Here is a 10617-nt window from a genome sequence, read left to right on the forward strand (position 1 = left end):
CCTCGGCAGCTGAAGGCACGGCCACCAGCGGTGGAGTGTTGAAAATCAAAGCTGTGCAAGTGTTATCCTAGGCAATCAAACGGGAGGACTACCAGTGGTTGAGAATAGTGTTGAAAACCCAGGTTAAAAAGCATAATTATCTTTTTTCTTTTACACAAAACTTGGAGACATTTCGATGGCGCTTTTCACGACCACCGAACGTCCCAAAGCGCTTCACAAACAATGAAGTACATTTTGAAGTGGAGTCATGTTGTAATGTAGGAAACGCGGAAGTCAATTTGCACACAGCAAGTTTCCACAAACAGCAATGTGATAATGACCAGAACATCTGCTTTAGTGATGTTGGTTGAGGGATAAATATTGGCCCAGGACACCAGGTCTTCTGGACCCCTGCTCTTCTTCAAAATAGTGGCCAGGGGATCTTTTACGTCCACCTGAGAGGGCAGACGGGGCCTCCGTTTAATATCTCATCTGAAAGATGGCACCTCCGACAGTGCAGCACTCCCTCAGCACTGCACTGGAGTGTCAGCCTAGCTTTTTGTGCTCAAGTCCCTGGAGTGGAACTTAAACCCTCAACCTTCTGACTCAGAGGCAAGTGTGCTACCAACATGACAACAGGAAGTGAGCTTTGTGGACAAGAACTCCGTACTCTGCACAAGATATTTAACAACCGAGATACAAGAACTTTGCTCAGAAAACTACAAGACTACAGTTAAAGGTTTTATTTGTTAAAACAATAAAAAATACATTGAAGCGGATTCTTCAAATGGCAGGCTTAGCATGAGGGACCATTCTTGATGAATATTTTAGGTGCTATAATTTAGGGTCTCATGGAGCAATCCCAAGATTAGAAGCACAAAAATTCAGAGTCAAATTACATGCCATCAAGTATATCAAGTTCAGAATGGGTTCAGTCAGGACCACTCGGCTCCAGACCTCATCACAGCCTTGGTCCAAACATGGACAGAAGAATGGAATTCCAGAGGTGAGGCAAGAGTAACTGCCCTTGACATCAAGGCAGCATTTGACCGAGTGTGATACCAAAGAGGCCCTAGTAAAACTGAAGTCAATGGGAATCCAGGGGAAATCTCTCCACTTGCTGGAGTCATACCTAGCACAAAGGAAGATGGCTGTGGTTGTTGGAGGCCAATCATCACAGCCCCAGGACATCGCTGCAGGAGTTCCTCAGGGCAGTGTCCAACTTCAGCTGCTTCAATGACCTTCATTCCATCATAGGGTCAGAAGTGAGGATGTTCGCTGATGATTGCACAGTGTTCAGTCCACTCGCAATTCCTCAGATAATGAAGCAGTCCATGCTCACATGCAGCAAGACCTGGACAAGATCCAGGCTTAGGCTGATAAGTGGCAAGTAACTTTCACGCCACACATGTGCCAGGCAATAAACATCTCCAACAAGAGAATCTAAACACCTCCCCATGACTTTCAATGGCATTACCATCATCAAATCCCTCGCCATCAACCAGAAATCAACCTGGCCAGCCACATAAATACTGTGGCTACAAAAGCAGGTCAGAGGCTGGGTATCCTGCGGCGAGCGACTCACCTCCTGAATCCCCAAAGCCTTCCCACCATCTACAAGGCACAAGTCAGGAGTGTGATGGAATACTCTCCACTTGCCCAGATGAGTGCAGCTCCAACAACACTCAAGAAGCTCAGCACCATCCAGGACAAAGTAGTCCGCTTGTTCGGCACCCCATCCACCACCTTAAACATTCACTCCCTCCACCACCGGCGCACCGTGGCTGCAGTGTGTGGACCATCTACAAGATGCACTGCAGCAACTCGCCAAGACTTCTCCGGCAGCACCTCCCAAACCCGTGACCTCTACCACCTAGAAGGACAAGGGCAGCAGGCACATGGGAACACCACCACCTCCAAGTTCCCCTCCAAGTCACACACCATCCTTCATCGTCACTGGGTTAAAATCCTGGAACTCCCTCCCCAACAGCGCTGTGGGCGTACCTTCACCACACGGACTGCAGCGGCGGCTCACCACCACTTTATCAAGGGCAATTAGGGTTTGACAATAAATGCCAGTCTTGCCAGCGACGCCCACATCCAGTGAATGAATCAAATAAAAATACAAGTGCATTAAAAATGACACTGCAATTGAATTATCCTTCTCAGTAAAGATGTGGGACCTTAAAGCCAACAGCCCAAAAACAATAGCACAAGAAAATTCAGTGCGCAATTTGAAATGGAATGATACAATTACCCAATTGGGCTCTCGGACCAGGCGAATAAGGCATGCTGCAACACAGATCCAAGAAAGGTTTGTCTAAGCAACTTCAAACTTTAACTTGGGAATACTACAGTGATGACTCACAGCAACTACATATTAGAACAGAAACACACAAACCATATTTGAAGTCGGCGAAATCACTTGTGTTAACTTAGCTTTAAACTTAGTTATATCTTAACATAACACTCAAGTTTTGTCCTCCGTCATCCCTCCCCCTCTTCTGATGGTGGTGACTTCTTACATAGAATTTACAGCACAGAAACAGGCCTTCGGCCCAACTGGTCTATTCTGGGTATGGTTCCACTGCGTTGGCAGCATTCCAGTACCTCAGGGTCAAAGCAGCTCCAAGGAGATACGCCCAGAACAAGTTAGCTTTCTGTGGCAGAGCCAAGCGGGCCGGCGCTCCTCCCAAGATACTATTGACTCACCAGCCAGCCTGGCTCATCAATGGAACATGGAGGGGCAGGTCTGGTACTGGGGACCAGGGTTCTTCTGAATAGGCTGCAGATATGCCAATGCCTCAGTGGGTAAGATGGTCTTGGCTTGAACCAACAGCGGGAGGCTCACTAATGCACTTGTGCGGGTAAGCTACGTGGTTGTCAGCTGGTTACATTCCAGCAGTACCCCTGTATGCACTAAACCTTGGTTTTTGCCAACCTGCACCCAAGCTCTCTGGACTTGGATAATAGCGTGTTATATTAAAATATAACTCATTTTAAAACCAAGTGCAGGAACAGAGACACCTGGAGGTGTATGTACACAAATCTTTGTAGGTGGCAGGACAAGTTGAGAAGGCTGTTTAAAAAGCATATGGGATCCTTGGCTTTATGACAAGAAGAGAGTCCAAAAGCAAGGAAGTTATGCTAAACCTTTATAAATAACTGGTTAGGCCTCAGCTGGAGAATGTGGCCAATTTTGGGCACCGCACTTTAGGAAGGTTGTCAAGGACTTGGAGGGTGCAGGGGAGATTTATTAGAATGGCTGCAGGGATGGGGGACTTCAGTTATGTGGAGAGAGTGGAGGAGCTGGGGTTGTTCTCCTTAGAGCAGAGAAGGTTAAAAGTTTTGATAAAAGGTGTTTAAAATCATGAAGGGTTTTGATAGGGTAAATAAGGAGAAACTGTTTCCAATGACAGGAGGGTCGATAACCAGAGGACACAGATTTAAGGTGATTGGCAAAAGAACCAGAGGCAACATGAGGAATTTTTTTTACACAAGTTATGATGATCTGGAACGCGCTGCCTGAAAGGGTAGTGGAAGCAGATTCAATAGTAACATTCAGAAGACAACTGGATAAATACTTGAAGGGAAAACATTTACAAGGCTATGTGGAAGGAGCAAGGGAGTGGGATTAATTGGAGAGCTCTACCGAACAACCAGCACAGGCACGATGGGCCAAATGGCCTCCTTCTGTGCTGCATCACTCTATGATTCTCTCTCTCTTTGGGCTGGGCTGCAGCTAAATAGCAACTCCACAGTGGTTTAGAGACTCTCGAAGATGATGCTGGGTTTCCATGTGCATCAGGCACCAGCTTTTTCACCGGAGGGCCCAAGTTCAAATCCAGCCCAGACCGACGGCACTGGAAGTCTCTTTCATCTGCTGGCTGTCGGCACCCTGTATGGAATGAGGCTGGCCAGCCTCAATTCAGTTTTAGTGAACAGGGGGCCCACAGCAGGAAACTGCCTCTCATTCAGTTGTAACTGCACTGACACTCAAGAACGGTCAGAGTATAATTGGTGGGGAAAATGGCGGAAAAGAGTGCCGTACCAGCGAAATAGGGGGTGCCCTTGAGATTGGGGTGAAGCACATTGGTGAGGCAGAGTGGAGGGAGCTGTGCAGTGACTTGAGCTGGGAGTGTTGGACAGAGACAGGGATGCCCGAGATGGAAAGTGTTCCACTTCAGACACGCACCATCATCACTCACCTTTAAGCATTTTAAATAAACTGTATGAACCGCAATTGTGGGGGGGGGGGGGGGGGGCAGACATTTAAACAGCTTCTCAGATCAAAGGTGTTATCTTGGTCACTCCAAATTTCTCTTTAGATTTCTGCTTCTATTCCCAACAGTTTTATTAAACTTGCTTACCTTCTCCAGTCTCAAACCTCCCCCATTAGTTTAAATACTAATCACTGCCCTGCCTGCAAGGACATTGGCGCCGTTCTGGGTCCGGTCAAGAGCAGTCCCTTCAGTATAGCCTACCCTTATTTGAGAACTATTATATTTTTATACATAAAAAGTAGACTTGCATTTGCACAGCGCCTTCCACGACCACCGGACGTCCCAAAGCACTATACAGCCAATGAAGTACTTTCGAAGTGTAGTCACTGTTGTAATGTAGGAAACACGGCAGCCAATTTGCACACAGCAAGCTCCCACAAACAGCAATGTGATAATGACCAGATGGTCTGTTTTGGTGATGTTGATGAAGGGATATTGGCCCCAGGACACCAGGGAGAATTCCCCTGCTTTCTCAAAATAGTGCCATGGGATCTTTTACGTCCACCCGAGATCGATTTAACGTGTGATCCGAAAGACGGCACCTCCAACAGTGCAGCGCTCCCTCAGTACTGCACTGGAGTGTCAGCCTTAATTTTTGAGCTCAAGTCTCATGGAGTGGGGGCTTGAAGCCACAACCTTGTGACTCAGGCCAGGGTGCTACTAACTGAGCCAAAGCTAACACACACACACACGCTGTTACATAAGCCAGTGCAGAGGATTTTTTTTAAAGGTTTAATTTTTGTAGCTTATTGGAAATTGGCAGTGGTAAATCAAGTGCTAATTAGAGTTCGGTTTTTCCTCAGTGCACCACATCCTGCACACACGGGTCTTGTGTGTTTTTTTAAAAACTTGGATCACAAGAGTTTTTCCCTTAAAAGTAGAAATGGCATGAGATAGAAACAGAATAAGAACCATCTGTACAAAATGCTAAATGCACCAGTCAGATGATTAGTTTCTCAAATTACCCAACAGAAAGTGCACTCAGTTGAGAGAACGGCATGTACATAGTACAAAGGTAGCTGGAGTGCAGTAAAGCTGGCAGTAGCCAGCACCATCTGCTGGTTTTGAAACAAAAGTATAAAATAACTTTTCTATTAGATTTCAGTTCTTACACCAGAAATGAATTGCAGCCTAAAACTGTTCCTTAACTTCCTGCAAAAATTAATGGGCGAGGAAAGCGATAATCTCAAGGCTTCGGGCACAGTCTCAGGATAAGGGGTCAGCTATTTAAGACTGAGATTAGGAGGAATTTCTTCACTGAGGATTGTGAATCTTAGGAATTCCCTATCTCAAAGGGCTGTGGATGCTGAATTGTTCAGTATATTCAAGACTGAGATCGATAGATTTTTGGACTCCAGGGGAATCAAGGGATACAGGGATCGGGCGAATAAGTGGAATTGAGGGCAAAGATCAGCCATGATCTTTATGTATGGCGGAGCAGGCTCGAGGGGCCGTGTGGCGGAGCAGGCTCGAGGGGCCGTGTGGCGGAGCAGGCTCGAGGGGCCGTGTGGCGGAGCAGGCTCGAGGGGCCGTGTGGCGGAGCAGGCTCGAGGGGCCGTGTGGCGGAGCAGGCTCGAGGGGCCGTGTGGCGGAGCAGGCTCGAGGGGCCGTATGGCCGACTCCTGCTCCTATTTCTTAAATTCTTATGTAAATTGACAGCTGCTTTCCTGTGAAGCAGGAGCTGGCACTCTCTATTCACACCACCACTCTCGACCCAAAGCAAAGCAGATCGATGCTTGCTGCACTTCCATATGACAAGTGAAACTTTAAAGGTGCATTTACACTTTCCGAAGAGAACTAAAAGCAAGTCAGTTTGAAGGTTCCACTGGGGCAGGTTCGACCAAACCTGCGATCAGTTCTTGGTTTCGAAACCAGTTTGAAGCCTTTTGATGTCATCAGATTTTACAGACGCCATGGTAGTACAGTGTACTTCCAACCCGGAGTTACATACGGCCACATTTACACTATGCAACCTAACACAAACATCAAGGTAAATTCAAACACCCATTCACCAGTACAATTCCTTTCACTTTGGTAAAGATGGAATTATCGAGAGACACTGCTCAACAAAAATATATTGGACATACAGTAAATTCAGACTAATATCCAATTCAGAATTAGGCTTAACAAAGAATTAAACACTAGCATAGACGGTAACGGGGAGGACAGTTTAAGGATGTTGTCCTTCACACACAACTTATATTTATACAGTGCCTTTAATGCAGTAAAACGCCCCAAGCCACTTCACAGGAGTGTCATCGAAAACAATTTGACACCAAGCCATATTAGGAGATGTTAGGGCAGGAAAGACGTATGTTTTAAGGAGCGACTTAAAGGAGGAAAGAGAGGTAGAGGAGGAGAGATTTAGGGAGGGAATTCCAGAGCTTAGGGCCCAGGCAGCTCAAGGCACAGCCGCCAGTGGTGGAGCAATTAAAATCGGGGATACTCAAGAGGACAGAATTTGCAGAGCGCAGAGGTCTCGAGGGATTGTCGTGCCTTTGTTACCTCTAGACTTGATTATTCCAACGCACTCCTGGCCGGCCTCCCTAGTTCTCCATAAACTTGTCATCCAAAACTCTACCACCCGTATCCTAACTCGCACGAAGTCGCGTTCACCCATCTCCCCTGTGCTCACTGATCTATCTTGGCTCCCAGTTAAGCAACGCCTCAATTTAAAAATTCTCATCCTCGTTTTCAAATCCCTACATGGCCTCACCGCTTCCTATCTCTGTAATCTCCTCTGGCCTACATGGGAAGCCAGTCACATAATGTAAGGCACTTCCGACTTGGAACCTGAAACTTAGAAACACTTTCCACAGCTGCACAGTTCCAACAAGCAATTAAATGCTGTTGCCCTGAAGCTGTATTTACTTAATTCAAGTTTCTGGGACACCGACACTTAAACAGAATGCCATTGTGTTACATGGTACAACATGTCTAGCCTTAGGAAACAGCACATCATTCGACTTGTTGCAAGCAATAATGTGGGAGATCTACATAAATCTGTAACATTAAAATCCTTATGGGTCACACGCTCAATTAAAAACTTATGCAAATACTTGTGAATTACAATGCAAAATTGCATACACTTACCTGGTCCCCTTCCCTGTGACACCATTGCTTTAATAGGATTTTCAATGTTCATTTAAATAGTGGCCTGCCACAGTGGTCACACCACCACATGGTGGATTGTCTAACCTCTACAAATCACACAAAATACTTCCAAAAAAAAAATTTAATCTGCCATTTTCCCCTCAGTAACTGAAAATTTTCATCTCCAAAAATCAGGGTTTAAACAAAATTTTAAAAATCAACAGGTTACATATTGCACAATAACATAACAATACATTTATATTTTGTTTCTTCTAAGGCCGTCATTTATTTTAAGAAAAGCTGAAGGATGAATTGAAAGCTTTATTCAGGTAGTTACATGGGTGTACGCACTCATATGTGAGAGAGAAGTGTACCAATTACTCACCTGTTGTAGCTCTTATTTTTCTGTTGTATAAACTGCAGTGTGAGAGATTCTCCTCGTTGTAATTTTAATTTATTTTGGGAAAAAAAGACAAGTTGAATTTTGCAACCGTTTTTAGTTGGTTAGAAAATGTAAACATTCCAATTACTAACACCCGAGAGATAGCGAGACAAAGGGTCTTTCCACATCTTAATTTGATTTGTTTTTGACTATTTCCAACAAGCAAGAGTCTAACCATCGCCCCTTGACATTCAATGGCATTACCATCGCCGAATCCCCCACCATCAACATCCTGGGGGGTCACCATTGACCAGAAACTTATCTGGACCAGCCACATAAATACTGTGGCAACAAGAGCAGGTCAGAGGCCAGGTATTCTGCAAAGAGTGTCTCACCTCCTGACTCCCCAAAGCCTTTCTACCATCTACAAGGCACAAGTAAGGAGTGTGATGGAATACTCTCCACTTGCCTGGATGAGTGCAGCTCCAACAACACTCAAGGAGCTCGACACTATCCAGAACAAAGCAGTCCATTTGATTGGCAGTCCATCTACCACCTTAAACATTCACTCCCTCCAGCACCGGCGAACCGTGGCTGCAGTGTGTACCATCTGCAAGATGCACTGCAGCAACTCCCAAACCCGCGACCTCTTCCACTTAGAAGGACAAGGGCAGCAGGCGCATGGGAACACCACCACCCCCAAGTTCCCCTCCAAGTCACACACCACCCTGACTTAGAAGTATATCGGCCGTTTCTTCATCGTCACGGGGTCAAAATCCTGGAACTCCCTCCCTAATAGCACTGTGGGAGCACCTTCACCACACGGACTGCAGCGGTTCAAGGCGGCGGCTCACCACCACCTTCTCAAGGGCAGTTAGGGATGGGCAATAAATGCTGACCGTGCCAGCGACGCCCACATCCCATAAACAAAACAGAAAAATTGAATTTTGAGAAACAAATAAAAGGGCAGGTGGGTAATAAGCAAGGCGAGGGAGCTTCTGGCCTTGCACCATCTGCTATTGGGAGCAAGTAGGAATGGACTGTAGGTTAAGAGTGAGGAGAGGAACAGCAGCGCAAGGGTGAAGAGATTCCAGGGGTTGAGTGGGTAGTTCAAAGGAGAAAAGGTGGCGTAGCGATGGGCATGAGGGAAGGCAAAAAGGCAGATATGATGGATAAAGTGGTGGGTGAAGCAGAAATGATTTGGGCGGGGGGTGCGGGGGGGGAGAAGAGGAGAGGATGGAAGGCAGCCACCGAGGGTCACATCTTCCCCACCACGTCCACTGCAAAATGCAATCCGCAGCCCTCTGTGGTTTCTTTCTCCTCCAAACCATGGCCCGCCGCTCCACCTCGGGAACAAAAGAAAAAGGAGAGAGAAGCAAAGAGTCAGGTAGGGAGCAGCAGAAGAGAGACACAAACAGAAGAGGAGACACAGAGACAAGCAGAGATATCAGAAGCTATAAAAGGCTTCCCCCAACACCATGGAAAATCCACTAGTATCTTTAAAGAAAATTACATCACAAGACATTACACATATCGCAACGCAGTAACAATCATCTTTTTAAAAAAATAAAAAAGCCCGTTACCGACCTGGAGCTTAAAATTTACAAACAATTTACTGACCTCGGGTACAATTTACAAGCTGCTATAATTCCCTGTTTTCGCACAGGGAATAACTGAGCAGTTGCCAGAGAGGGACAGTCCAGGTTAGAGGTCAAACATCACAATAGTGCTCCAGCCCACAGGCTCACCATGAGCAATGCCTGGAGAGATCTGCCAGTGTCTATTTAGAGTCTGGGGATGATGGAAAGTCAAGTCCCGTATTCGGTCACTTCACCGGAACAGGAGGAGGTCAGTGAGCCCCTCGAGCCTGTTCTGCCATTCAATGAGATCATGACTGATCTGTATCTCAACTCCATTCACCTGCCTTGGCTCCATATCCTATTGGCTAATTAAAAATCTATCGCCCTCACATTTAAAATTATTAATTGAGCTAACATTACTGCTTTTTTGTGGGAGTGTGCCACAACTTGCATGAAAAAGTGTTTCCTAACTTCTCCCCCGAATGGCCTGGCTCTGATTTTAAGTCTATGTTCCCCTTTCAAGGAGGCTTTGAGGGTGTGTGGGAATCCGTGGCCCAAGACCGCACAAAGTGGAGGAGAAGCATCCGGGAAGGCATCGAACACCACGAGTCTCTTCGCCGGGAGCAAGCGGAAGCCAAGCGCAGGCAGCGCACGTCAACCCAAGCACCCCACCCACCCGCCCCTTCAACCACCGTCTGCCCCACCTGTGACAGAGACTGTAGGTCCCGCATTGGACTCATCAGTCACCTGAGAACTCATTTTTAATGTGGAAGCAAGTCATCCTCGGTTCCGCCTAAGAAGAAATGTTCCCCTTGTCCTGGACTTCAACAATAAAATGTATAGTGATTTTTAAAAAAGACTCCCTTTTCATAACACTTATGGAATGACCTTGCTTTTGCCAGCAGCAGGAATGGTGGCTCACCACCACCCCCCGCCCACCCCCCATGAAGCTGGGTATAAGTGGCAGCAAGTTTTATTAAGTGCTGAAGACATCACACAAGATGACTCCTGACACAATCTTCTCGGACAGCCTCCTTGACCCACGCTCCATGTGCTCAGATTCCAATTGTTTTTCCTTTCTGAAAATTTTAACAACAAATTGCCCTTCACCATCTGCTCCACTGGAGTGCAATTTCAAATCGGTGCCAAATTGCATGGGTTGGAAATGAGGGGAATTAGAATGATCCGTAAAGACCGTAAGTACTTTTTTTTTTTTTTTTTGCAAGGACTGAAAACCTTCAGCTGCTTTTTGCAGGGTGAATTGGAACCACTCAAGATGTAGATTTGAGACTTCCCAGCC

At 46.4% G+C, this 10617-nt stretch overlaps 1 protein-coding gene across 1 annotated transcript in view; it reads right to left on the reverse strand.

Moving 5' to 3' along the window:
* Positions 1-9851, reverse strand: part of pawr (PRKC, apoptosis, WT1, regulator) — a 242166-nt gene extending 232315 nt beyond the window's left edge. The window contains exon 1 of the mRNA XM_086009586.1: positions 7741-9851. The gene's annotated coding sequence lies outside the window, so the exon portion shown is untranslated. The remainder of the gene's footprint in view (positions 1-7740) is intronic.
* Between the last annotated feature and the right edge of the window lie 766 nt (positions 9852-10617).

This window comes from Somniosus microcephalus, chromosome 16, assembly GCF_052327205.1.
Source record: "Somniosus microcephalus isolate GS21.2 chromosome 16, FLI_Smic_1.0, whole genome shotgun sequence".
Classification (NCBI taxonomy): domain Eukaryota; kingdom Metazoa; phylum Chordata; class Chondrichthyes; order Squaliformes; family Somniosidae; genus Somniosus; species Somniosus microcephalus.